Raw genomic sequence first — 25,321 nt, forward strand, 5'->3', positions numbered from 1 at the left:
TGAGATGCTTCCTTCTTCCAGGGCCTTATATTTATAAAATGTGATACCTAAATATGCAAAAGAGACATGGTAAAATACAGAATTCCATTGGTTCACATATTATGCATGAGCTCTTTTAGCAAAAAATGATCTGTCAGCAGGGTCACAAGTTAGGTGAAGCTGAGTAGATGGTCATAAGATGGATGGGCTCCGTCTTACATCAGGCAGGAGGAGATGATACAAGCTATACATGTGCTCCAAGAACACATTAGAGAGGACTTTCCATACTATGCCACAACCCATGCTTGGCTTGGTCATGGAATTTGAGCAAAACAGGATGGAGATATCTTTGTCAGCATTCTTGTGGTTGTGCAAGTGAGCACCATAGCTGGTAAACAAGTAATGAAAATGACATAATAGTTTGAGGCCTGTTATAGGACTTTCTATTAGAATCTATGCAACTTATACAAAATATGGATTAATACATTACTTATTCTTATACCTAGTATTAGGTGATTGATTGTGCATTACTAGATGAATATATTAAAATAATTACTACCAATCATTACCCATTCATAAAGTCATAATGAACTGACTAATACTGAGTCAAGTTGGAGTAGGGTCCCCAGTGAAGCATTTCTCTCAGTTATTTAATCATTTTCACTTATGCCCAACTCTTCATGACCTCTTTTGGGGGTTTTCTTGACAAAGATGCTGGAGTGGTTTGCCACTTCCTTCTCCAGCTCATTTGACAGATGAAGAAATTGAGGCAAACAGGGATAAGTGACTCACCCAGGATCACAGAGCTAGTAGGTGTCTGAGTCCAGATTTGAACTCAGATCTTCCTGACTCTAGACCTGAACCTCTCATTGCACCACCTACCTGCTAGTAGTGGCAAATAGTTTTAATGAGCATATAATTCCACATTTTATGACCTTTGAATATTAATGAGAAGAAGCCTTGTTTATTGGCTTGAAAACTGTCCTTAATATGAGAAAGATTTGGTTTCAAGTCCAACTTCTGAAACATGTACTGTGATACTCTGGATAAGTCATCTAGCCTTCCATTGTTCTAGGCACTTCTCCAAGGGGCTGAACTGCCTTGGTGGATGGAGGTTCTTTATCCAGTAACTCCCAATACCAGTGAAATCACAAGCCTGGTCATTATCTCTAGCTGTAAGAAAATTAACATTCAAAGAGTCACGTCACAACATTATTTCAGTTGTTGGGTCTATCAAGGGAACTTGAACGATCATGCTAAAATTGAGTACTCTGAAGAGACTTCAGAAAAAACTGAAAATTCATGTGGGGCAAAAAGACAGAGATATTGGAAGAGGAAGACCATCAGATGCAAAATAGAAATGCCACATCTTAGGAAGCATTTAGAGGCTTGAGTAGCTCCAGAAAAAGGGAAGAGGTCACATGGACCTAAAGTACAATGGAAGTGAGGCATGTGAAAAGTCCAGCAAAAACTAAAAACTTGCCTGTCAGGCACCCAGATCTATGTCTGTCTTTGTCCTCAGCGACTCATCTATGTTGAAACCCAAAGGAAACTGAGGAACATAACTGACAGGTCGCCATAAGGCAAGGTGGTGCACTTTACTAAGGAAAATGGCATTAAGAAGGAATGGTTGTTGAACAGTTGAGGCTAGACCACTCCCACATCCTACCTTGGAGCCAAGGTTCTGAGACAGTTAAAGAGGGGCTTCTTCCCAACTGTGGCTAAAGGTCCTGTGAGAAGCTTAGCTCAGCTAAGCAACAAATCTACTCCTTTACACTCCCACAAAAAGTTTTGTGAGGACTTGGTGGGAATGAAAGGTCATGCTGAGACTATAGTGCCAGAGTTAAAAGTTGCCATGGCTGCATTTACTCCTTATATGTGTGTCTTAGTTTCATCACAGTTTAACTAAGTTCATGTCCTTCTTTCTTGAACAGACTATATTTAAAGAATAGTGCAAATGTGTTGGCTCTAATGTTACTAAGGAAGAAAATGGTTTGTTATAAAAACCTTGATAGGGGTTTTCTGTTTATTTGTTGCTTTACTTGCAATTTTATCTTTAAATGATCTCAGCATGATCTAGCGTAACTGAGAATCACACTAAGCTTTCTGTACATTTGCTTTCCCCTCCAATGCTTCTCATTGTTTTGAGCGTGATCCTACTCATTATCTCCCATGAGCCTTCTCCATTAGGTTATGGAAACTTTCTATTCTAAATCAGTGTTGCCTTTAGTTACCGTGACCTTCTACTTGGCAGAGGGATCAAATGTTTGCTGTCATGATTTGAAGTTAATTTTCCTAAGAAACAGTGATAGTTTGTGCTCATTCCTGTTTCAGCATCAATCATGTGCTTAAAGAGGTCAGTTCATAACTGTTTTATTGACCTGTCTAGTACTTTTTCTTCTAATTTGCTGGTAGCTTTTGTTTTTGCTTAAACAATGAGCTGACTATGAAGAGAAAGTTAATTTTCATGACTCCTATATAAGTATCTAAACATTTATGGCCTGTATGACATGATAAAATATAGTTCTGTTCTCTTTTTTTAACCATATTCACTGTCTCTTGATTCACTTTGTGAAAAAAAGTGCTTTGATATAGTCATATATAGTTTATGAATGCTTGGCATCTTTTTTCTTTATACTAAATCAAGCTTTCTTTGACATTTGTCTCTATCCCTACCTACTCTTTCATTAAAATGTATTTTTATTTAATTTAGAAGATCTTATCATCTTCCATATAAAATTTGTCTATCTCCTCATACCTTATTTTAAAAAAAGAAAAAACACTGGAGCCTGAGATGCAATCATCTTCATAGTCTTTTTGCATATGTTCCCAATGAGTATGAGTATTAAATGACCCGGTGTTCCATAAAATAATGTTGTTTCTTGCCCTTGGAATGAGAATAAATTCAATCTGACAGCATCCCTTGTTTTGTTCTTCTTTAAGGAAAAACCTATGAAGGAGACCTTTCTTCCTTCATGATGCAGATTCAAGTACCACTTTCTACATGAAGCCTTTCCTGACCCAAACTGCCAGTGACTTCCTTCCCAAACTTCCTGGTATGTAACTCCTTTGTATTTATTCCCTATGATGCTGTTTCTATGTATTTGTTATCTCTCCTTCTAAAATCCTTTCAAGTAGGGTTTATTTTGTTTTTGGTATTTATATCTTCAGTGCCCAGCACATAGTAGGTACTTAATGAATGCTTCTTAGTTGATCAATTAAAAAATGAAGGTAAAAGCCAGGAATTAAGAAAAAGAACAAGGTTTTGTCCCACTGACAACCCAAGCTCCATATCCTAGAACGAAGTTGCAGTAGAAGTCAATAAAGGGGATCAGAAACCAACAATATAATACAAATTGTGGCAAAGTAGTTTCAGTGGAAATAAGACAGCAATCAATCAACAATCATTTATTAGTGCCTACTATGTGCCTGGTACTTCATTAAGTGCTGGGAATACAAAGAAAGACAGAAAATAGTCTTGATTTTCTATGGAAAAGTCAAAGTCCATCTAATGGAAAGATACAAGATTAGGCAGGGTCTTCCTTCCCCATCCAAGAGCATGAAAAGGAAGCCTAGCCAAAAATCTCAATTTGGAAACTGAGGTGGAGATATGAGCAAATAAGAAAAAAATTTCAAATACACTATGGGTTGAAATAAGTCTAGGGAAAGTCTAGCAAAAAGAAATCAAGGAAAACATTTAAATATGAAGAACAAACAGGTATAGGAGAGAGGTACAAGATCCAGGGAGAAAAAGGAACAGATTTCTGCAAATCAGCAGGAAAAGATGGTCTCCAGCCTCCATATGAGGTTGAGTGCCTGGGGTCCAAGGGACTGTACAGTGAGTATCTAGTGACACAGCTCCTTGAAATTTTGGCATGTCCTGCTGTGTGAAACTGAAGGACAGACAGGTAAAACCAAAAGAAGAGAGTGACTTGAATACCTACAGAGAAAGCCTTGGGAGTGAGGGGGATGGCTTAGCCATAAGGACTCTTAAGAATTCATGAAAGAAATGAGGCAACTGTTTTTTTTAAAAAATGAAATCAGATGTGTCAAGGATAAAAACTAGAAAGAGTATAAATAGTGTGCAAGAGAAGGTAAGGAAATCAGTCAAGTCATGGAGTCTCTGAAAAATAGAATGAGGCAAACAGAAATGAATGATTCATTCAGATAAGAAATGTTAGAGCAAAACCAAAACATTGAAAAAAAGAGAACCTATATGGTATGTACTATTTTTTTAAATGACTTAGAAATTAGATAAAGGAGAAATAATTTAGGAATCATCCATTTCCCTCAAAATCATTACAAATCAAAATACCTCAAAACTATAGTTTAAGAAATTAGAAAATCACCCAGATCTATTAGAACTACATGACAGAGTGAAACTATAAAAATCCATTTGTCACCTATTAAAAGAAACTCCAAATAGAAAATACATAGGGATATCAGGAGCAATTTCAATTGCTTCTAGGTCGCAGAAAATATACTGTAATGATCCAGAAAGAAAAAAATGCATAATCAGGTTCATACAAGATTACTCTGCAACTACAATAATGAAAGTGAAATCTTAAAGAATGTGTTACAAGTAAAAAGACAAGAACTTAAATCAAGATAATATATCCTACAAAACTAAGTATAATTACACAGAGGGCAAAATGGACCTCTAACGAAATCAAGGACTTCCAAGTATTCCTGATGAAAAGACTCTGAAATGCAAACTCAGGAACCAAGAAAAAACAGAAATATAAGCACATCTGACGAACTGAAAGAAATTGTACATGATGAATCATTGAGGCATACTTTTACGAGGGGAAAGAAATGTGTGCTCTTAGAATCTTATCGTTTATCAGGGTAATAGAGAAAATTAAATAAGATCACCAGAAGTCCTTGCTTTGTTCTACTCTGATGGTCTTAAGATAAAATGAAATGGGAAGGAAAGGAAAGAAAAGAAGAGGAAGAAAAAAAGTACCACAGGGGCACATTAGATAAAGAGCAAACATGAAGAAAGGGGTGGAAGGAGCAGGCATCTCATGACTTCACTTTCATCTGAACTTTACAAAGGAAATTTGAACACATCCACATACATAATTATACACTCACCCACACATAGAGTTTTGTGTACAAATAAATTAAATGCAATGGGAAAGGAGAAGATAGGGAGAGTCGAGTTTAAGAGAGAGAGTAGGATTGGTGATGGGATTGTCCTAAGTAAAACAAATTCAAATGTGTGGGAGTAAAGTGTGAAATGTGTACAGAGGGTGGGGAATGGATTAAAGGAAAGAAATAAAAAGTAAAATCCTATGCTCAGCAATGAGGCAATGGGGAAGAGGAAAAGGGCAAAGATTGCTTCACTTATCTGTAACAATTCCAGAGGTGGATGGAGCAAGGTAGGGTGGAGGGGAGTGAGGGAAGAACAGCCTGGATCCATCAAGACTTCAGGGATTTGGAGTTTTCTGTTCATGTCCCAAGGCAAGCAAATATCATATTGTTTGGGACTGGGTAGGAATAAAAGGAACAGCCATAAAATGGAAGAAGAGAATACACTGAGGGGAGGGAGGTAGTGGCAATTCCCTGACTTCTACACTGTAGCAGCTTGATAAAGACAGCTCAGCAGTTCCTTTCCTGATACACAGGCCTCCAGTGAAACGTGAGAGGAGCAAGACAAAAGGGCAAAGGATGAGACTCTTTTGCAGTCATTGTCCTTGTTCTCATAATACTCTTTTTGTTTCATTTTTATCATGGTCACTAGCTCAAGGCTGAGAAAAAGCAGATATATTCAAAGAAATATGGGAGTACTGACAATACTTGTTCCTATAGGTAATCTTACTTTGGCTTGGTATGAATGGGACTTGTTTATGTGATTTTATTTTTAAAAAATGCTATTAAAAATTGAATCTGACTGATCTAATCTTATTTATCACAAAAATTCCTGATTGGTTCACTTTCCCTTTGTCTATAGTAAAAAGGTATTGAAACAACTTGGAGAATAACACAGTAAATAGCAATTTTTCCTAATGTACATCTGGGTTTTCAGGTCCACCTCAGAGTTGTTAGAGGGTTTTTTCTCACTCTAAGCAGGAGTGGAAGAGTAACCAGTAGCCATTCATTTTTATGTTTCTTGACTATATTCCAAAGGGCAGTATTGATAGGAACATGGACCTTTCAGTCTACCACTATAACACTAGACTATTGGTTTACTATGTTAAAAAGAAAAAGTGCATCATTCCCAAAGAGCAATGGGATCCTAGGACTCTATAGTGTCACATAGAGATCATTAGTGTGAAGCAAACTCCTTCAATTTCACTATCTTTTTCTTTGTTAAGAGTGGGGTGGAGGAGGGAAGAAACAAAAATACAAGAAGATAATGCAAAATTAAAAATCACAACCATGAATGTGAATGGGACAAACACACTCAAAAAAGAAAAGAGGATAGGGGAATGGATAAGGAAGCAGAATTCAAAATAAGTTTTTGACAAATTAAAACATAAAATTTACACAGAGTTAGGGGATGGAGCAAAGTATATTTTTTTTCAGATGAAATCAAAAAAGCTGAAGTATCAATGATTTTGGTTAACATGACATAAAAATGATAAAATCAGGTCATTAAGTACTTTATGCTTAAAGGTACTGCAGATAATGACTTAATATTGAGTTATCATATATGTACTTCAGCATAGCATATAAATGCTTAAAGGAAAAAATTAAAGTAGTTACAAAGAGAAGTATATGTTTAAATTATAGTGACTTTAGCATTTTCTTTTGGACCTAGAAAAATCTGACAAAAAAGTAAATAAGAAATAAATTAAGGACATAAAAAGTACTTTAGAAAAGAGGGGAATGATAAATCTCTGGTGATTTCTTAGTGAGAATAGAAAGGAGTTTACATATTTCTATGTCATGCTGTGCATGACATCTTTATAGAAAATTGATCATATTCTGGGGCAAAAAATTGATCATATTCTGGGGCAAAAAATCCTTAAAATGCAGGAAAGTATAAATATTAAACACATCATTTACTAAACATGATGTAATTAAAATTACATTCATTAAAGGATCTTTCAAGAAAGGATTTAAAAAGTGGAGACTAATTTAAAGAATGGAGAAATGGAGAAAAAAAGAAATCATAAAAACAATAGACAGTCTCTTCAAAGAAAATGAAAGTAATTGAACTACTTTTAGGATGGAGCTAAAGAGTCCTTCAGGGAAATTTTCTATCTCTAAATATTTTGAGGAAAGAAAGAGAAAGAGCAGATTAATGAAATGTAAAAGACAACTTTAAAAAATATAGAAAATCATTAACTCAAAACTCTCCAGCACCAAAGTAGAAATTCTAAAAATCAGACAATATATTAACAAAATTGAAAACAAAAAATAAAAGTCTATTGATTTTTAAAAGGTAGAAGAAAACTAAATTGGACCAAAATAAAAGAGAATCCACAATTAAAGAAAGAAGAAATAAATCATTTTGTCCAACTTTATGCTAGCAGAATGGTTAACTTAGATGAAAAGGATATTTACCAAGTAACAAAAACAAAAAAATGAAAAATAATCATTGCTGGAGGGGCTTTAGGAAAACAGGAATACTAATGTAATGTTGGCAGAAGTGTGAATTTGTGGAGTCATTCTGGAAAACAATTTGGAACTATGCCCAAAAAGTTACTAAACTGTGGAAAGTCTGATCAAGCAATACTACTAATAGGTCTGTACTCTTAGAGATCAAGGAGTGTCTGGAATATTATAAAACCCTAACAAATGTTTGTTGACTATCTGTATGAAAGACTGACTGACACAGTCACAATTCTCAACAAGCTTACATTGCTTTAGAGGTGTGTATAAAAATAAGTGGTCAAGATGAGTGAGAGATAGATATAACCAGTAAAAAGAGAAATAAATACAAATCCATTTCCAGAGAGATGGAACACTAACACCTAGAACTGGGGATCAGGAAAGGTTTCATAGAAAATGTGCAACCTGAATTGAGCCTGGAAGGAAAGTAAGGATTCTAAGAAAGGGACAGGCACAGGGGACAGCCTGTACAAAACAACAGAAATTAGGTGGAATGTCATATTCAGGGAATAGTTAATTGGCTAGAAAATATAGAGGATATGAAGGAGAATGAAATGAAGTTCAGAAAAGTAGATGGAAGCCCTGTTATGTAGAAGTTTCAATAGTTGGCAGAGGACTCTTCTGGGAATCTCTGATATTCCATTTCTGGATAGCAAACAAATATCAGAGTCATTGAGTTAGTATAAACATTTAAATAATATCTATAGGTGCACAGACTCTATCTCATCTTTTTTTTTTTTTTAGTTATTTCAAATATTTTAATAAGAGTTCTCTGCAAGGCATTTAAAACACCAGTTGATGAGGATAAACTCCACTGGAGAAAGAGAATACAGAATGCAATTAGCCACAGAGCTGAGGAATTCTCTTGATTTGGAGCAGGATCTGAGTCCACTGTTTTCTGGTGAGTCTTGCATTGCTCTGTAATCTCGTATTTCTCTTTTTCTGTCTCAAAAATCTCTCCTTCTTGGTGTCTAAGTTTGTGGAACCTCTTCTTTTTGAAGTAAGCATCAGTAAGATGATTTGGAATTTTTATATCCAAAAGGTTAACCCTGGTAGATGTGGCAATGACAAATTTCTGACAGATCCTTCTCAGAGGAATACAGTTAATGGTCAGAGGTCCAGTCACCAGGAGCAAGCCACTAGCCAGATGCTTCAGAAAAACTACTCACTTGCCCCTGTGGTGGCCAGTGAGCATGATCAGGATGGTGTCTGGGGTGACTCTAGCTCAAAGTCTCCTCACTTGCTGGCTGAAGGGCTTTTAAATGCCATGACTTAGCAGCATTCCAGGCACATCCTCAGTAGGGTAATACCTAGGCTTTTTGTGAATCTTTACCACACGGGTTCCTCCATTCTTATCACCACCAACTGACTTTGAGATAGGAGCAGGTACCTTCTCTTTCTTTTTCCTTTCCATCCAGGTTTTTGGTACAGCATATTTCCACTTGTATGCATGTGTTTGTCCTTCATTGCCAAAGAAGACCATACCATCAGAGAAATAATGACATGACTTGCACTTGACTTTTTTTTGAGTGAGGGAGGGCTGTGCAGGTCACCAGCCTCACTGCTCCTCCAGAGCCATCTGAATCCAGTGACCAGACATTCATCAGGATGACTGGAGATGACCCAGGATGAGGCAATTGGGGTTAAGTGACTTGCCCAAGGTCACACAGCTAGTGAGTGTCAAGTGTCTGAGGTGAGAGTTGAACTCAGGTCCTCCTAATTACTGCGCTGGTGCTCTATCCACTGCACCTGGGAATATATTGCAGGCCTGGAGTACCTACCAATCCCTTGGGTCAGGGCTACATTCCAACTACAATGCTTTCTAGGTTTTTTCACCACCTTTTCAGTCACATTTTCCTTTTTACTTTTCTTTTCTTCCTTTTTAACCTTCTTTTCCTTTGGTTCCTTTGGGGCTTTTTGTTTGTCATCTTGTGAGAAGGAAATGCATTCTCTGATTCTAACCCTAACCCTAACCCTAAATGTGCTCTCCAATTCTAACCTATCTTGCAATGCTTTCATGAAATTATTTTACGACATGACTGCATTAAATGTGACTTAAGATGACACTAATGACCTGGGTAAGTGAACAATGAGATCTCCAAGATCTTTCCATTTAAATAATGAATGAATAAATGCATGTATTCCTCTCAATCCCTAAGCAACCAATCATAGGATAATATATCTTAAAGGTAACCAAATCGAACTTCCACACTTGTGAATTTCCCTTGGTTATAGATAGTAACTGAAAGAAGCAAATTTGAACCCAGGTCCTTAGATATCAAGTCCAGCAATTTTTTAAAAGCCTCTCTAACCAACTGTACCCAGCTGTCTGAGTATGGTATTCAAATATTGTTCTTATGTAGGAGATAAGGAGCTGTGAGCTCTACAGTACTATAGTCATATAGATTGGAAATCCATTCTATTTCATTATGGTCTCCAGTAGGATTGAGGACCTAAGCTCAAGTCCACCTCTCTATCTATTTTCACACACTAGTGGCATGGAGTAACAAAGTTATTAATGACTTTTCTTATTATTTAACATTCAAATCAGTGACTACAGAGAACCATCAATGTTTATGAATTTGTTTTGGGGGTCACTGTGTTGTGTTGGTGTCAGTATTTTACAAAGGCAGTTGTGAGAGGGTATTGGCTAGACTGTGGTCACTTTCCTTTTTAGGAGCTGAATGCCATATTTTTCATACTCCATAGATGCATAAACCCTAAGTGCGCTGGTAAACAAGACGGATCAAGTTGTCAATAATCCTCAAATCCGAACAGGCGAGCCGGAGTAACCTGTTCCACCATTCCCCATAAACAGACCTTCTCAAGTGACTCACTCCTTTCTCAGCCATAGCTTTCCTTTCAAACCCTTATTTGGGTTGCCTTCCAAGGAAAGAAAAAAATAGCCTCAGCCTCTCAGGTATGGTCTCCTCTGTCTCTGTGTCACACCTCCCATCTATGAGGAGCAGTTCTTATATATTGTATGGAATCTCTCTCTGTCTCTCTGTCTGTCTGTCTGTCTGTCTGTCTGTCTCTCTCTCTCTCTCTCTCTCTCTCTCTTTCTCTCTCTCTCTCTCACACACACACACACACACACACACACACACACACACACTCACACGTGCACACAGACTCTCCCTTAAATAAATGTTCATCTCTATTAAATGTATGGCTATAAACCCCCAACCAGTGTGGAATGACAAAAACCAGACTGAGCTATTGTTCTGTCCTGTTTGACTCTTTGTGCCTCCTTTTGGGTTTAGTGGGGTGGGGGGGGGGGGGGTTGGTAAAGATACTAGAGTGGTTTGCCATCTCCTTCTCATTTCATAGGTGAGGAAACTGAGGCAAACAGAGTTAAATGATTTTCTCAGGGTCACACAACTAGCAGCTGTCTGAGGTCAGATTAGAACTCAGATATTCCTGGCTCCAGGCCCAGAGTTCTATCATCTGCACTACAGAGCTGTATACTCCAGACTGTCCCTTCACTGGATCCTATGTTCCTTGGAACCTGAGACTCTTCTAACCAAAGTAGGAGAAGTAGCAAGTAGCCTCTCAGACTATAAGTCAACTGGAAACATTCAGCATCCTGGGCCCCTGCTCCCACATCACTGCCATCCTCCTTTGTCTTTGAGATCAAAGTCCCAACCCCTGGGGTAGGGGGAGGATCTCTGAAGGGGGAAGAGAACTGGGCCATTCTCCCCAAGTTAGTGGAAACTGGATGAGGCCCCAGACAAAAGCAGCCATGCTCTGTCTAGCTTTCAGACAGAAGAACCCCAGAGGCCTCTGAGAAGAGAGCTCCAACTGCTCCTGAGCAGCAATCTGAATGGGTCTCCCACTTTAGTTGCCCTGATCATCTGCTTTGAGGCATGAAATAAATTTGCCTCTGATGTGCCCTTAAGTCCCTGAGCTTTAGGAAAATAAAGATAATGGAATTTTTTGTAATTAGATGAAGTAGCTTCATGCTATTAATCTGATTGAAAGAGGTCACTAATTAGAGTGAATGTAGAGGGATAGTTCTACATCGATGAAATAACCCCTATGTTCTAGCTGGTTCTGCTTTCAATTAGTTTAGTCCACACTATCAAGTAAAACCGAGTATGCAGCCAGGTGGCACAGTGGGGAGAGGTCTGGATCCAGAGTCTGAAACCCCAAGCACTGATGTGCTGCATGATGGAGAAAAGTCACTGAATTTATCTACCCCAGTTTCCTCATCTGTAAAACAGAGATCATGATGAAGATAAAAAAATAATATTTGTAAAGCACCTGATAAAACATAGAAAAATGCTTATCATCATGATCATCATTATTATTGGCTATTACCAAATGTGATTTCAATTTACTCAGTGCAACATTATATGAGTAAATGAATTATTTTCACAGATTCAATAGTAAAATTGACATTCAAAAAAATATCTCTGGAGAGAATGTAGGTCTAGGACTTAGTCCTGGCTCTTTCCTAAATCAATGAACTCAATAGTTGATTGTGGAAAGTACCTTAGACCCAGGAGATCCAGGGGTGATTACAACCCAGTTGGGGAACTGGGAGGGAACTCAAAGGTCAGCCAAACCAACTCCCTTATTTGCAGATAAGGAAACTGAGGTCCTGGTAGGGAAAGAGACTTAGTTAAGGTCACCATTTAAACTGAGGTCCTTGGACTCCAAATCTAGCATTCTTTCCACTTGTAACTTGTGTGAGTACGGATAAATTCCTCTCCTTCTCTGGCCCTCAGTCTTCTTTGTAATAGGAGGGGTAGGTTTTAGGGGTGCTTAGAAGGACTAGTACCTCTGGTGTGAGGGCTGCTCATCCACCTTTTGTGTCCACCTGTCACTCAATTCTCAGCTGTGCCATGTGTAGTGGTCACAATCTTGTAAAGCCATCTCCATAGATGGGCAAAACCAGGTTGAAGGTATAACTGACAGGCTTCATGCCTGTTGATGAGTTAGGAGAGTATCCAACCAAATCATGTGAAGATTTCTTCCAATGAAATAGGCAGATGAGAACAGTTTGTTCCAGTGATCATGAAGGTGGTTGAAGCAAGTTCTGTGGAGCTCTTAAAGGAGATTGGTCAGGTGTAAAAGATGTCAAAGTCATCCTGTAAGGGATAGAATACTGAGCCTGGAGTCAGGAAAACCTGAATTTCATTCCAGTCTCAAACATCCACTAGCTGTATGACCCTAGACAAATTATTGAACCTCCCATGGTCCTAGTGTCTTATCTATAAAATGGGAATAACACCAATGTTTCCATCAGTCTCCCAGGGATGTTATAAAAACCAAATGAATGAATATTTTGTACAGCAACGTATGTAAAGCACATTACAAATGGTATCCTAAAAATCTTAGTGCAGTTTAAAGCTTTAAGAAGCTTAAAACTGGGGGGACAGAGCCAAGATGGCGGAATAGAAAGATGGACCTGTAGAAGCTCCCCACCATAGCCCATAAAATACCTGTACAAAATGACTCTAAGCAAACTCTAGAGCAGCAGAAGCCAGAAAACAACAGAGTGAAAGAGATTTCCAACCCAAGACAGTCAGGAAGGCCTACAGGAAAGGTCTATTGCACTGGGCTTGGAGTAGAGCACAATTCAATGTGGGCCAAGTGGTACGGCAGGGACAGGAGTGGAGCAGGCTTCAGGGCATCACCAGCAGCAGCAGTTCCCAGATTGCTCAACCCACAAATGCTAAGACAGCTTCAAAAGTCAGTGAGAAAGCTCTTTCACCTGGCTAAGAAGGGAACACGGTCTGGACCCACCAGCAGCAGCCACTGCAGTGGAAGTATCCATTTTTGGAGACCTTGACTTAAAGACCCTGGGGAAATTGAGCTTCTGGTCTGGGTCTGAGCCCTGAGTGGCAACCCTGGGGTGAGAAGGAGCACTTGACTGGCCTGGTAGAGCTGGTGGAGACTGGAGACGTAATCCTACTAGCAGATCCTAGGCAGAAGAATGCTTGTGGTTGCTCCCAGACTACTCTGCAGTCCAGGAGAGGAGTAAACTCCTCTCCCTTGATTGTGCCACCTTGGAGGAACTGAGAATTTACAGGTTCCCAGAGTATACCCTTCATCTTGACAAAGGACTCAAAAGTCAAGTAACTGACTGAGAAAATGCTCAAAAATGGGGAAAAAATAAGACTATAGAAGGCTACTTTCTTGGTGAACAAGTATTTTCTTCCATCCTTTTGGATGAGGAAGAATAATGCATACCATCAGAGGAAGACCTAAAAGTCAAGGCTTCTGCATCCAAAATCTCCAAAATAACTATGCAATGGTCTCAGGCCATGGAAGAACTCAAAAAGGATTTTGAAAATCAAATAAGAGAAGTGGAGGAAAAATTGGGAAGAGAAATGAGACAGATGCAAGAAAATCATGAAAACAGAGTCAACAACTTGCTAAAGGAGACCCCAAAAAATACTGAAGAAAATCATACCCTTAAAAATAGGCTAACTCAATTGACAAAATAGGTCCAAAAAGCCAATGAGAAGAAGAGAGGGAAAAAGTGAAGCTTACTCTCATCACATTTGGTGTAAGGAGGGAATAACATGCACATTTGGTATGAAAATCTATCTTACACTACAGGAAAGTAGGGGAGAAGGGGATAAGTAGGTTGGGGGTATGATAGAAGAGAGGGCAAATGGGAGGAGGGAGCAATTAAAAGTAAACACTTTTGGGGAGGGACAAGGTCAAAAGAGAGAACAGAATGAATTGGGGGCAGGATAGGTTGGAAGGAAATATAGTCAGTCTTACACAACATGACTATTATGGAAGTCTTTTGCAAAACAATACATATATAGCCTATATTGAATTGCTTGCCTTCTCAGTGGGGATGGGTAGGGAGGCAGGAAGGAAGAGAAGTTGGAACTCAAAGTTTTAGGAATGAATGTTGAGAACTGTTTTTGCATACAACTGGGAAATAAGAAATCCCTGTATTTGTAATGGGGTATAGAAATCTATCTTGTCCTACAAGAAAAGAGAGAAGATGGGGATAAGGGAAGGAGGGGTGTGATAGAAGGGAGGCCAGATTGGGGGAAGGGGTAATCAGAATGCATAGTGTGTTGGGGTGGGGGGAGGGAAGAAATGGGGAGAAAATTTGGAACTCAATATTTTGTGGAAATGAATGTTGAAAACTAAAAATAAATAAACATAAAAAGGAAGCTTAAAACTGCACTAAGACTTTGAGAACATCTTATATGTAAATTGAGATTATATATGTATTTGTATGTGTATATATATATGCACACGTACACACACACATACACTCACACATACACACATATTTAATGTCACTACCTAAATGCTAGCTATTATTATTATTTTTAATTATTATGTTCTCCTCATGAATTATATATACTCCTTGAGTAACGAGACTGTTTGTCATTCTTGTCCCTTAACACCCCCCACCCTGAATTTTGAAACTCGTTACACAAAGCTAGCCTTGGAGTCAAGATGACCATGGTGAAAATTCTGATACAAACTTGCTGTGAAATTCTAGGTGAGTCACTTAAGTTAGCATCCCAAGCAACTCAGTTTGGGTAACAGTAATTTCCTTATGAGGAGCTACCAACAGAAATGAAATTACAGCTTTAGACCACAATTCTTCATTTTAGAGCCTAAGGCCACGGGGTCTCTGATAAATAATCATTGTAAGTATCAAGGATGGATGCAAAAGGTCAGTCTGGGTGGGATTGTTCAAATTTCCCTTGGGCTCTAAGAACAGAATGATTTCAGGAATGAGCATTGACATCCCCACTGTCCCCAGAGAGCTTTGTTGGACACTGTGCTGGGTAGAGTGGAAGCATTTGAGACCCTACCCCAGCTAGGAAAAGTCAATGCAGTGAGAAAAGACACATCCCAGAAAAGCTGATGAGGTAGCTCAGAATTTCCAAGGATAAAACCAAAGGATTAGGCTCCTGGAGGAGGCTGACCCTTCCTACTGGGGTCCCTAATCTGAGCAAATAAATTAACATATGTAAAGTGTTTTGCAAGCCTTAGTGTTATATAAGGCTAGCTGTCATTCCTATCATCTCCCCTACCACCAAAGCAATAGCCTTACCCGCCATGTTATTGTGCTTTAGTTTTCAAATGTTTTCTATTCTTGTCCTCCCTGAAGAACATACCCTCCCCAAACACACAAATGCAACAAAATGAGAGCTTCTCAAGGGCTTGTAGCTCCTTTGGCATACATGTGCATTTGGAGTTATTTTTTCAGTAATGTCCAACTCTCTGTGACCCTAATTACAGGTTTTCTTGGTGAAAATACTGGAATGATTTGCCTTTTCCTTCTCCACCTCATTTTACAAATGAGGAAACTGAAACAAACAGGGTGAAGTGACTTGCCCAAGGTCATACATCTAATAAGTGTTTCAGGCCAGATTTGAACTCAGGAAGATAAGTCTTCATGACTCCAGGCTTAGTACTCTATCCACCCCACCTAGCTGCACATAGAAGGCACTTAATAAATGCTCACTGAATGAATTGTAATTCAAAACAATACGATAACCAATTCTTAGGAAAGGTATAAATGACATACTGTATGATCCATGGAGGAAGGATGGAAATTCAATCACAGTGGAAGGAGGTAGTAATGAAGGTGTTCTCATTTCATTCTAATGCTGAGATTTTAATAGCTGAAAACAGCTTTGGTTCTGTGATCATTACCCAGGTCAAAGGGTTGATGCTTTTTTTTAAATTTTGTTAAAGGCTATTGTTTCATCTGTTTTTTGATTTTTTTTTTTTAATGAAAAGGCTATGTCCTTTCCTCAAAGTCCAGTTTTCCTGGGTTCCCCAGCAGCTGCCTTCCCACACAGCAAGTGGTGTTTGGGTGTCTGTGAGCTGGGGTTCTAAGCAGGTTCAAACACTCCCTCTCAAAGAGAACACAGCTAAGAAGACTGGGAGCTGGTGACCCTGTCCAGTTTTCCAAAGGGAGCCCACACAAAAGAGCTGAGGGCATTGAAAAGTGAGTCCCAACTTTTATGGGTTTCATTCTCCCCAGACCTCAGACAACAGCATTGTCAGGAAGCAGGAGCAAGCCCAAAGGGCATTCCAGCCATTGATATGCAAATGTGTGCTCCCAAGGTCCCCCTTGGCTTCAGCATTCCCGGCTCGCCCATTGTCACACAAATGGTTTGTGAAACTGAGCAGGGTGTATTCAGCACCAGAAATATGTGTCTTGCCCTGTGAACAAATTTTGTTTGGTGCCTCTGAGATCCCCAGAAATGAAATACATAGAAGAGAGACTGTGAAACAGCCCTGTCTCATGGTTTGTGCCTCTGAGCAGCGACTTTTCAATGTTCAAGCAGCTCTTCTTGCAAATGGGGTGTGTCCCTGATGTTGACTGCTTTGTGTGCTTACTTTTACAACTTAGGTTCTTTTCATTGAGAAACAGGTAATGGGATACACCTTACCTTTGTGCTGCAGACATAAGTGCAAAAATAATTTTTGTTCACACATTTTGTTAATAAAAATCTGAAAGTTCCTCTAGCCATCTTAACGTATTCGTGACATTTTTAAAAATAGGTTTTATAACTGTCACTGGTCTTTGTTACAAAATTTATAAAGTTGCATGAGAAGGCTAAATATTTTCCAGACACACAAACAGACACACACGCACTAAGGAGGGAAGAGAATGAGCATTTATGAAATGCCTATTGTATATAAGGAGCAGCTAGGTGGTATGCTGGAGAGAGTGGTTTTCCTGAAGACAGGAAGATCTGAGTTCAAATGTGACCCTGGGCACACTTAACAGTGTTTGCCTCAGTTTCCTCATCTATAAAATGAGATGGAAAAGGAAATGAGAAACCACTGTAGTATCTTTTGCCAAGAAATGGCAAATGAGGTCACTCACAAAGAGTTGGACACAATCCGGAAGGCCTAAATGACAATAAAACAGAAAACAAAGGGTTAAATCCAACAAGAATATTCTAAGTCCTCATTCTCATCCGTCTCCAGGGGACAGGGCTGGTATCAGACCATAGCACAAGCAACATATGACAAGACACGCACATCAGATTATTGGTAAAGCATCACCAACAGTAGCGCTAAATGATCTCAGTCCAGGGAAGCTAGGTGGGACAGTGCATAGGTTGCCAGCCCTGGAGTCAGCGGAACCTGAGTTCAAATTTGGCTCCTGATTCTTACTAACTGTATGACACTGGGCAAGTCACTTAACCCTGTTTGCCTCAGTTTCCTCATCTGTCAAATGAGCTGGAGAGAGATACTCCAGTATCTCTGCCAAGAAAACCCTCAGTGGAATTGCCAAGTTTTTGGACACAACTAATTCACTAAACAGCAACCATCTAGATCTCCAAATGAACCACTGAGTACCCTTTCACACACACGCACACACACACACACACACACACACATTGCAGCAAGTAGGAGTAGGACCTAGACTTGAAGTCTCTATCTCTGCCTCATCCAGACCCTTCTGCTCTCATCCAATCTGGGTACAAAGCACTGGTCACCATGACTCAAGAACCCAGAGGCTCTTTCACAGCTTCTGCCCACCGTGTTGCAGCATTGGTCATCCTGGCCACTGCTTCTGCCACTGCTCCATGGGTCTGGCTCCGATTTTGAGGGTACAACCCCGTGAGTGAAGAAAGCACGAGAATTCTAAACAGGACACTCATGCTGGTTCACTACGGGAAGACTCCCCCATGGTTACCTTTTCTACCTTTTTGCCTCCTTTACCTTCCAACTTGAACTCTCTCCCAAGTTATTTTTTTTCCTTTCTTTTTCTTCCTAGCCTGGAAGGTCCTCTTTTAGTGACTAGTGATATGCCATGCTCATGAACTATTTACAGAGACCTTTTACACGTGAAAGCAAACTAGCAAGTGTGCACGATAGAAACGACAGTCAGAATGTACAACCCATTGGCTAAAAAGAGAGAAGAAAGAGGAGGAGAAAATGAGAGTTATGAAATCAGATGCAAGGTAATGAATTCTACTCAAAGTGTTCTTGGCATGGGTAGCCTTGATTCATAACCATCGTAACATCCTACACCCTACATCCTTTGTACTGGGTTCTCTTTTGACTGAGGCTGGTCAGTGTCTGGTCTTCTTTAGGTCTACTCCAAAACACTAGACCTAAGGACCACAGCTGCCTTAACATGAAACAGGATCAGGGAAGAAGGAACTAGGCATCTGTGCAGCACGTACTGCCTCATTTCAGCCTCACAGCAGCTCTAAGAGGTGGACGCTATTATCCTCATTTATTACTTGAGGAAACTGAAGCAGACAGGGCTTAAGTAATTTACTCAGGATCATATAGCTAATAATGTCTGAGACCAAATTTGAACCCAAGTCTTTCTGGCTTGCTAGAGTTCTAGCCACTGTTTCACTTAGCAGCCTCTATTGGTAATAGTTTTAATAGCAAAAGAAAGGGGATGGAATATAAAAACAATTATAAAGGAAGACTTCTCTAAGGGTTCTCCATGGAGGATTCCAAGAGGAGTTCATCTGAAAAATGAGTGGATTGAAACACATGATCTCTGAGGACCCTCATAAATCTCAAGTCCTGTGATCCTATATTTAAGAATCAATGGAATCTATCCAGAGTCAGAGGTAGGGAGATGGTGCCATTTAGTAATAATAGATCATAGACCACAATTCAGAAAACATACTAGACTTGTTTGATTAGTCATTAAGTTCTTAGTTTATGGCATTTAAAAGTTAAGATTTTGTTTTGTTTATCCTTTATGATCAGTCTTACATCATCGTGTGTTTAATACTTCAGGTATGAGTTGCTTTCATTCTCAGAGACAGATATAATAGAGAAACAGCTTTGGAATGAGGAAGTCCCAGGTTCAAGACCCTCCTTGTGTGACCCTGGGCAAGTCAGCCTTGCAATATCCTCAATAATTTTCCCAGACTATAAGTTGCGAAGCAATTGTAGATCTATGATTGAACCATGGAAACAAACAAGCAAAAAAAACAAACAAACATGAACTTGGATAGGCTTCAAGAGATAGTAGAAGATAGAAGGGGTTGGCATTCTATGGTCCATGAGGTCACCAAGAGTTGAACAAGACTAAACAATTCAACAACAATTGGTAAAGGCTATTTCCTCCCTGACGGATAATGAGGAAAGGAGGCTTCTTATAACAAGGAAACTACAAGTTCAGATCATCACCCAAAGTACCCAAAATGCTGTTTTCTCAAAAGTGTGATATAACCCGTGAGATCTATACAACTGTCAGTGTGGCAAATTTGAAAGGAACTGGGCTTTTCGGTCAGTGGGCAACTGCTTGAAGCTTGGGTTTTTTCCCTAGCTAGCAATTTCATGCTCTTGGGGAAGTGACCCTTTCCCCAATGGGCCTCAGTTTCTTAACCTGTAAAGTGGAAGCATTGGGCTATGATCTCAAAGATCTCTTCCAGTTTTAAAACTAATCAGGTAGAATGGTTTATTTTCCCATCTTTTTATTATTACTCATTACAAGGAATGGTAATCTGGGAATAAGAGCACAGGGGAAGATACTGGAAAACAGAAGCCTTATGAGAACAAGGACAACAATAAAAAGACATTTTTACAAATGAAAAAGCTAAGATTCATTGAATTTGCAGGATGCAGTTTGAAAAAAAGAATGTCATTTAGAAAATTCTTTTCCAAACAATTCTTTATAGCCTTCATTTGATCTGCTGAAGCTGAAGCTGAAATTTGCTAATTATTCCCATTACAATCCAAATTTCAACTGTCCTGGGAATAGTTGCTTCCTTTTCCTTAAACAACTCACTCCCAACAGTCTATTCCCTCTGGATTTGATAAAGGGAGTCCAAAGAAATGGGCATCATGTCATGTTTCTCAGAGAAGTTAGAAATAGTTCAACACTGAGTTAGAACTAGTTTCATATAACACCAAATAAAGGTGGCAGATTATGGGAGGGGGAAACAAATTCAAAGAAAAACAGATTCCTTTCAAATTATGGGGGTAGGGTGAGGGAAAACAGTTGCTCACATGAAGTCCAAAAACTGTTGATCGTTCCATGGGGAAAAGAAGACAACAGGGTCCAGGAAGAAGGATGTTATGATGATTATGAATCAAGGCTACCCATGCCAAGAACACTTTGAACAGAATTCATTATCTTGCATCAGATTTCATAACTCTCACTTTCTCCTGCTCTTTCTTCTCTCTTTTTAGCCAATGGGTTCTCTTTCTACTGAGGCTGGGTGTAAGGGCATCCCAGCAGGAAACAGGCAAACTGATCTTGACAAGGAACCATTTGGAATAATGGGGCAATGGAACATCTTTCTTTCTTGGGTTATTCTGCTGTTTGTTGGGGTATTTTTTCAGGGTTTTTGCCAGCCATAAATGATAGAGAAAGTTTTGCTTTTTGGAATGCTTGCCCCTTGTTCTTGGATGCTTTCCCATTTAAATAGCTCTACATTTTTCTTCATTTGTTTCCTGCTATCAGATATTCCCTCTTCTGGGGAAACTGCAAGGAATTAAAAAGTTTAACAAATTTGGTAACTTATTTAAAATACAGCATGATGTTATGATTAGACATCTGGCCTCAGAGCCAGAAAGACTTTGTTTCAGATATTGCCTCTGAAAGATACTGGCTGTGTGTGTGACCCGGACATGCCACTTAATCTCTCACTTCTTCAGCCATCTCTCTAAGACTGTATGTGGCAAAGAAGATGCCAAGATCCACCACACCAATGAAATTTTAGATCTACACTCTATCTCCATTTAAAAGTTGGACTCTCCTCCCTCCCGCCCCCAATTCATTTGAGTAGTTCTTAACAGTGGAGTTGTCTTCCTTTCATAACACCTGCCTCATCCCAAATAAGTTCATGGTGGTGTTTTGAGTGGGTTGATTGATGTGTTTCACTTATTGTATTTGATATCTGAGGTAGTGGTTCATTATTTGGTGCACTGGTTCCATCTGCTGGACAGGAGAAAAACTGATGAATTCTGAACGTCCACCAACTGACAAGGCAATCAAGCAAGACTTGTTTCTTAGAACAATTATGTCTCCAATATGTTTCCGGAATCCCTTTGGAAACCTCTCATTCCAGTTTTGAGAAAAGACTGTTTGAACATTTACTCGTTATGAATATGAAGGACAGGATGGGTTGAAATAGCTGACATCATCAAGACACTCTACCGCCATGGATCTGAAATCTTGTCAATGTGGGCATTCCCTCCAATGGGGTAGTTAACAAGCCATCCATGGCTGCTTTGAGTCTCCTGAGATTCTTGTCCCTGACCTCCCAAATGGTCCTCAAGGGGGCCTTCCTCACTTTCTCCTGACAAAGAAAGGAGTATACAATCTAGCCATTAATCAGCCCTCATTTTCACCTTGTGACTAGCTTATTTTCTTTTTCACTTACACTTTCCTTTGATGGCATCCTGTACTTCCTTTCTCCTTCATGATTCCATGTTTACAATGTGTGTTGGAGTCTACTCACACTCACCATTCATTAGCCTTTGGATGATTTTTTTTTTTTTATTTCAACGCATAAGGATGCCATGTCTTCTGCCATATGGAAACACTGGAAGAAAACTGCTTTTTAAAAGATCAAACTTTGGTTTTAAGAAGATGCCTAAGGTCATCAGAAGACTTTACAACTTACCATCAGCCATCCAGCTCACTTTTCTACTATTTAATTCTAAGCCCAGTTTACTGGTCATTCAGTGTCTCTTGGGGGTTGGGGGGAGGGGAGGTGTGTGCCTGTGTGCACGTGCATACCCCAGAGATTTGTATGTATTCATATGTATATGTGTACTGGTAGAAGAAGTGGTTGACTCCTCAGGTTTTCTTCATCTGCTTGGATTTCCATGTGTAGATAATCAGGTCAAATACTTTGAGTGAATGATGAAGATAATAAATATAAGCTGGCCAGATTTTATTTTCAAATTCTTAAAAGCATGATTTTTTTTAAATCAAGTTTTAATTTGACTGTAAATAAAGTCCTTATTTATTTAAAAGTATATTATGCATCAGCCAGTCAATTTGTAATCATATATTAAGAATCATCTGTGTTCTGTGCTAGGGGAATATAACTTTTACATAAAACATAGTTTCTGTCCTCTGAAAAGAAAGTAGGCTGAGAGATAAGGCACCTATGCAGATCACTATAATACATACCCATAGCCAAGAAATTTGCATAGGAAGTTCCCTTAGTTCCATTTCAAGCAAGAAGACACCTTAGGGATCATCTAGCCTTCAAACTAGTAATGGGGCCACAAAACTATATATAAGGATCTCTGTGGGCTACATACGAACTTAGAAAACCAGACATTAACATTTTCTGTTAGATTTTATCTTTTATTTATTTTGTTAATTACATTTTCAATTATATGTTAATCTGGTTCAGCTACACTTGACTTCATGTTTGACAGCTCTGATTTAATCCAAATATCTCACTTTTTAGATAAGAAAATTGTATCTCAGAGAGATTAGGTCACTTCAGTAACTTCAAGACTGGCTCTTTATGACCCCATTTGGATTTTCTTAACAACTGACTTGTAAAAAAAGTCATTTGGGCAGAAAGTATCACATGAGATTTGAACCCAGTGTATGCTCCCATGTTCAAATCCTTCTAGGTATTTTGTACCCAATCTGTTATATTGACCAACAATTCTATTTTTTTTCTAACCATTATCAAATAATTTTCAATAATCACCATTTATAGAATAACTTGAAATCTGGTACTGCTAGTTGCCTCAGTGGTGTGCTGGTAAATGTTTAACAACCAGTTCTCTGGTTGTTACTCAGGGAGTACACAGTACACACTTAGAAGTTTTCTAGACCATCAAAACAATAAACCAAGCCCTTATCTGTAGTGTTTGCTGATTCCTAAGATGTACGGGCTCACCCTGAAAATGGAATTAGCATTTGGATTGAAGAATTCACATGGATTTTGGACACTCTTGGTCAGCCTCTCTTCCTTCATGCTTTTTTTCCCCACTATTTCCATTGAGACTGTTGACCCCAAGATGAGTTCTAGTATTGTTTTCTCTAGTTCTAAAAAGTAATTCTTTGTGATAATTGGATTCTTATGACATTGAATTTGTATATTAATACATTAAAGGTAGTATTTTCTCTCTTTTTATTTTCTTAGCATAGTCCAGCAGCTAGAAATGTATATTTCTTCAATTGTTTAGGTCTGTCTTTACTGCTACAGTGTTTTGTAGTTATAGCCATATATTCTGATGTGTGTTGTAAGCTGGTCCCCCAATATTTTATGTATTCTGTAGTTATTTTGAATTGTCTTTTTTCTGTCCACAGTGGATTTTGTTATTAATATATAAACAGGTTGGTCATTTTTGGCTTTATTTTATATCTTACAACTTTACTAAAATTACTGCTTGAATTAACTCTTAGATTAGAGTATCTCAGTAAAGCATCAAGTCACCTGCAACAAATTATGATTTTATTTTCTCATTGGATTAGATGATTGCCTTTGTTTTGTCTTCCTTTGATTTTATTGTCTTCCTTTCTTGTTATTGCCATGGCTAGAAATTGTAGAATTGTATTAAATGGTGGTGAAGAAAATTTATTCTTTATCTTATATGAAGGGTATTGAATATTTCTCCTTGCCAGATAACATTAACTCTGGGTTTTAGATAGGTCTCATTTATCTTAATAAAGAAAGATCAATTTGTTGATCTGCTTTTCAATGACTGTAACAAAAAGGGATTTATTTTGTCAAAAACTTTTTTTCTGCATCTATTGCTATATGTCATCAAGATCTGCATCTATGTGATTTTCATTTTTTGGCTATCATTAAGGTAGTCTGTTATGCTTATAGTTTTGGCTATATTCATCAATAATTAATTGATAATCAATAATAATTATTAATGCTGCAATTCTGGCAAAATCTAACCTGATGATGATATGTGATTTGCTGAATATTTTCTTGTAGCTTCTTTCCAAATAGTTTATTCCACAGGTTTGTACCAATATTGATAAGAAATATTGACCTATAGTTTCCTTTTTTCTGTTTTTTGTCTTGTTAATATTGGTTATATCAAAACCCTATTGGTCCCATTGCAGGAGTTTCATAGTATCAGTTCTTTGCCCTCCTTTTTTTGAAAAACAATGTATTTAATAATGAAATAAATTGTTTTTTGAATGTTGGAGAGAATTTACTTGAGCATTCATATTATGCTCAGAATTTCTTTTTTCCTTTGGGAATTCCTTTACGGCTTGTCCAACTTCACTTTCCAAGACTGAGTTGGTTGAACTCTGTTTCTTTTTTCTATTAATTTGGATATTATATACTAAAATAAGAATTCATCCACTTCCTTTAACTTATTAAATTTAACTTTGATATGTCATTTAACTAGATAAATAATTTCTAATAATTTCCTTTACTTCCCCTTCACTTGCTGTGAAATCTCTTTTCTCATTTTTTTATTTGATTTTCCTCTCTTGCATCAGGTTGATTTAGGTTTAATCTTTTGAAGATACAATCATTTGGTTGATTTCATTTTCAGTTTTGTTTATCTCTTCTTAAAATGCACAATTTCACATTGTGCTCCTGAGTTATTGCTTTCTTTTATGTTATTGATCGATTCAAGTTTTTCAGGATATGAATTGTAGCCATTATAATGTAAGTTCCATGAAAATAGGGATTGTTTTATTCATTATACCAGTATCTTCACATCTAGCATACTGGAACATCACAGGGCTTGATAAATGCTTAATGGATTTACTGACTTGTTTTCTTTAATGAAATGATATATGGGTTCTGTCATTTGTTTTTTGACTCACCACTTCTTTAGGATTAAAATAGTCTCTGTTTAAGATCGAATCCTTTCTTCCAGTGCCCTTTATTGCTTA

At 38.3% G+C, this 25,321-nt stretch overlaps 2 long non-coding RNA genes and 1 pseudogene across 5 annotated transcripts in view; 1 reads left to right on the forward strand and 2 right to left on the reverse strand.

Moving 5' to 3' along the window:
* LOC140514877 (uncharacterized) overlaps positions 1-1,708 on the reverse strand; it is a 172,333-nt gene extending 170,625 nt beyond the window's left edge. For all 3 annotated transcript variants that reach the window (XR_011970761.1, XR_011970760.1, XR_011970759.1), the window contains exon 1: positions 1,463-1,708. This is a non-coding gene — a long non-coding RNA (uncharacterized lncRNA). The remainder of the gene's footprint in view (positions 1-1,462) is intronic.
* Positions 1,709-2,248: 540 nt separating this feature from the next.
* Positions 2,249-25,321, forward strand: part of LOC140514878 (uncharacterized) — a 49,375-nt gene continuing 26,302 nt past the window's right edge. The window contains exons 1-3 of one of the 2 annotated variants that reach the window (XR_011970762.1): positions 2,249-2,335; positions 2,923-3,035; positions 10,252-10,731. This is a non-coding gene — a long non-coding RNA (uncharacterized lncRNA). Of the gene's footprint in view, positions 2,336-2,922; positions 3,036-10,251; positions 10,732-25,321 lie in introns of those variants that run through there. The other variant, XR_011970763.1, reaches the window with a different exon arrangement.
* On the reverse strand, positions 7,923-9,202 carry LOC140514875 (large ribosomal subunit protein eL6 pseudogene; annotated as a pseudogene).

The sequence above is a fragment of the Notamacropus eugenii genome, chromosome 7, assembly GCF_028372415.1.
Source record: "Notamacropus eugenii isolate mMacEug1 chromosome 7, mMacEug1.pri_v2, whole genome shotgun sequence".
NCBI classification, from domain to species: domain Eukaryota; kingdom Metazoa; phylum Chordata; class Mammalia; order Diprotodontia; family Macropodidae; genus Notamacropus; species Notamacropus eugenii.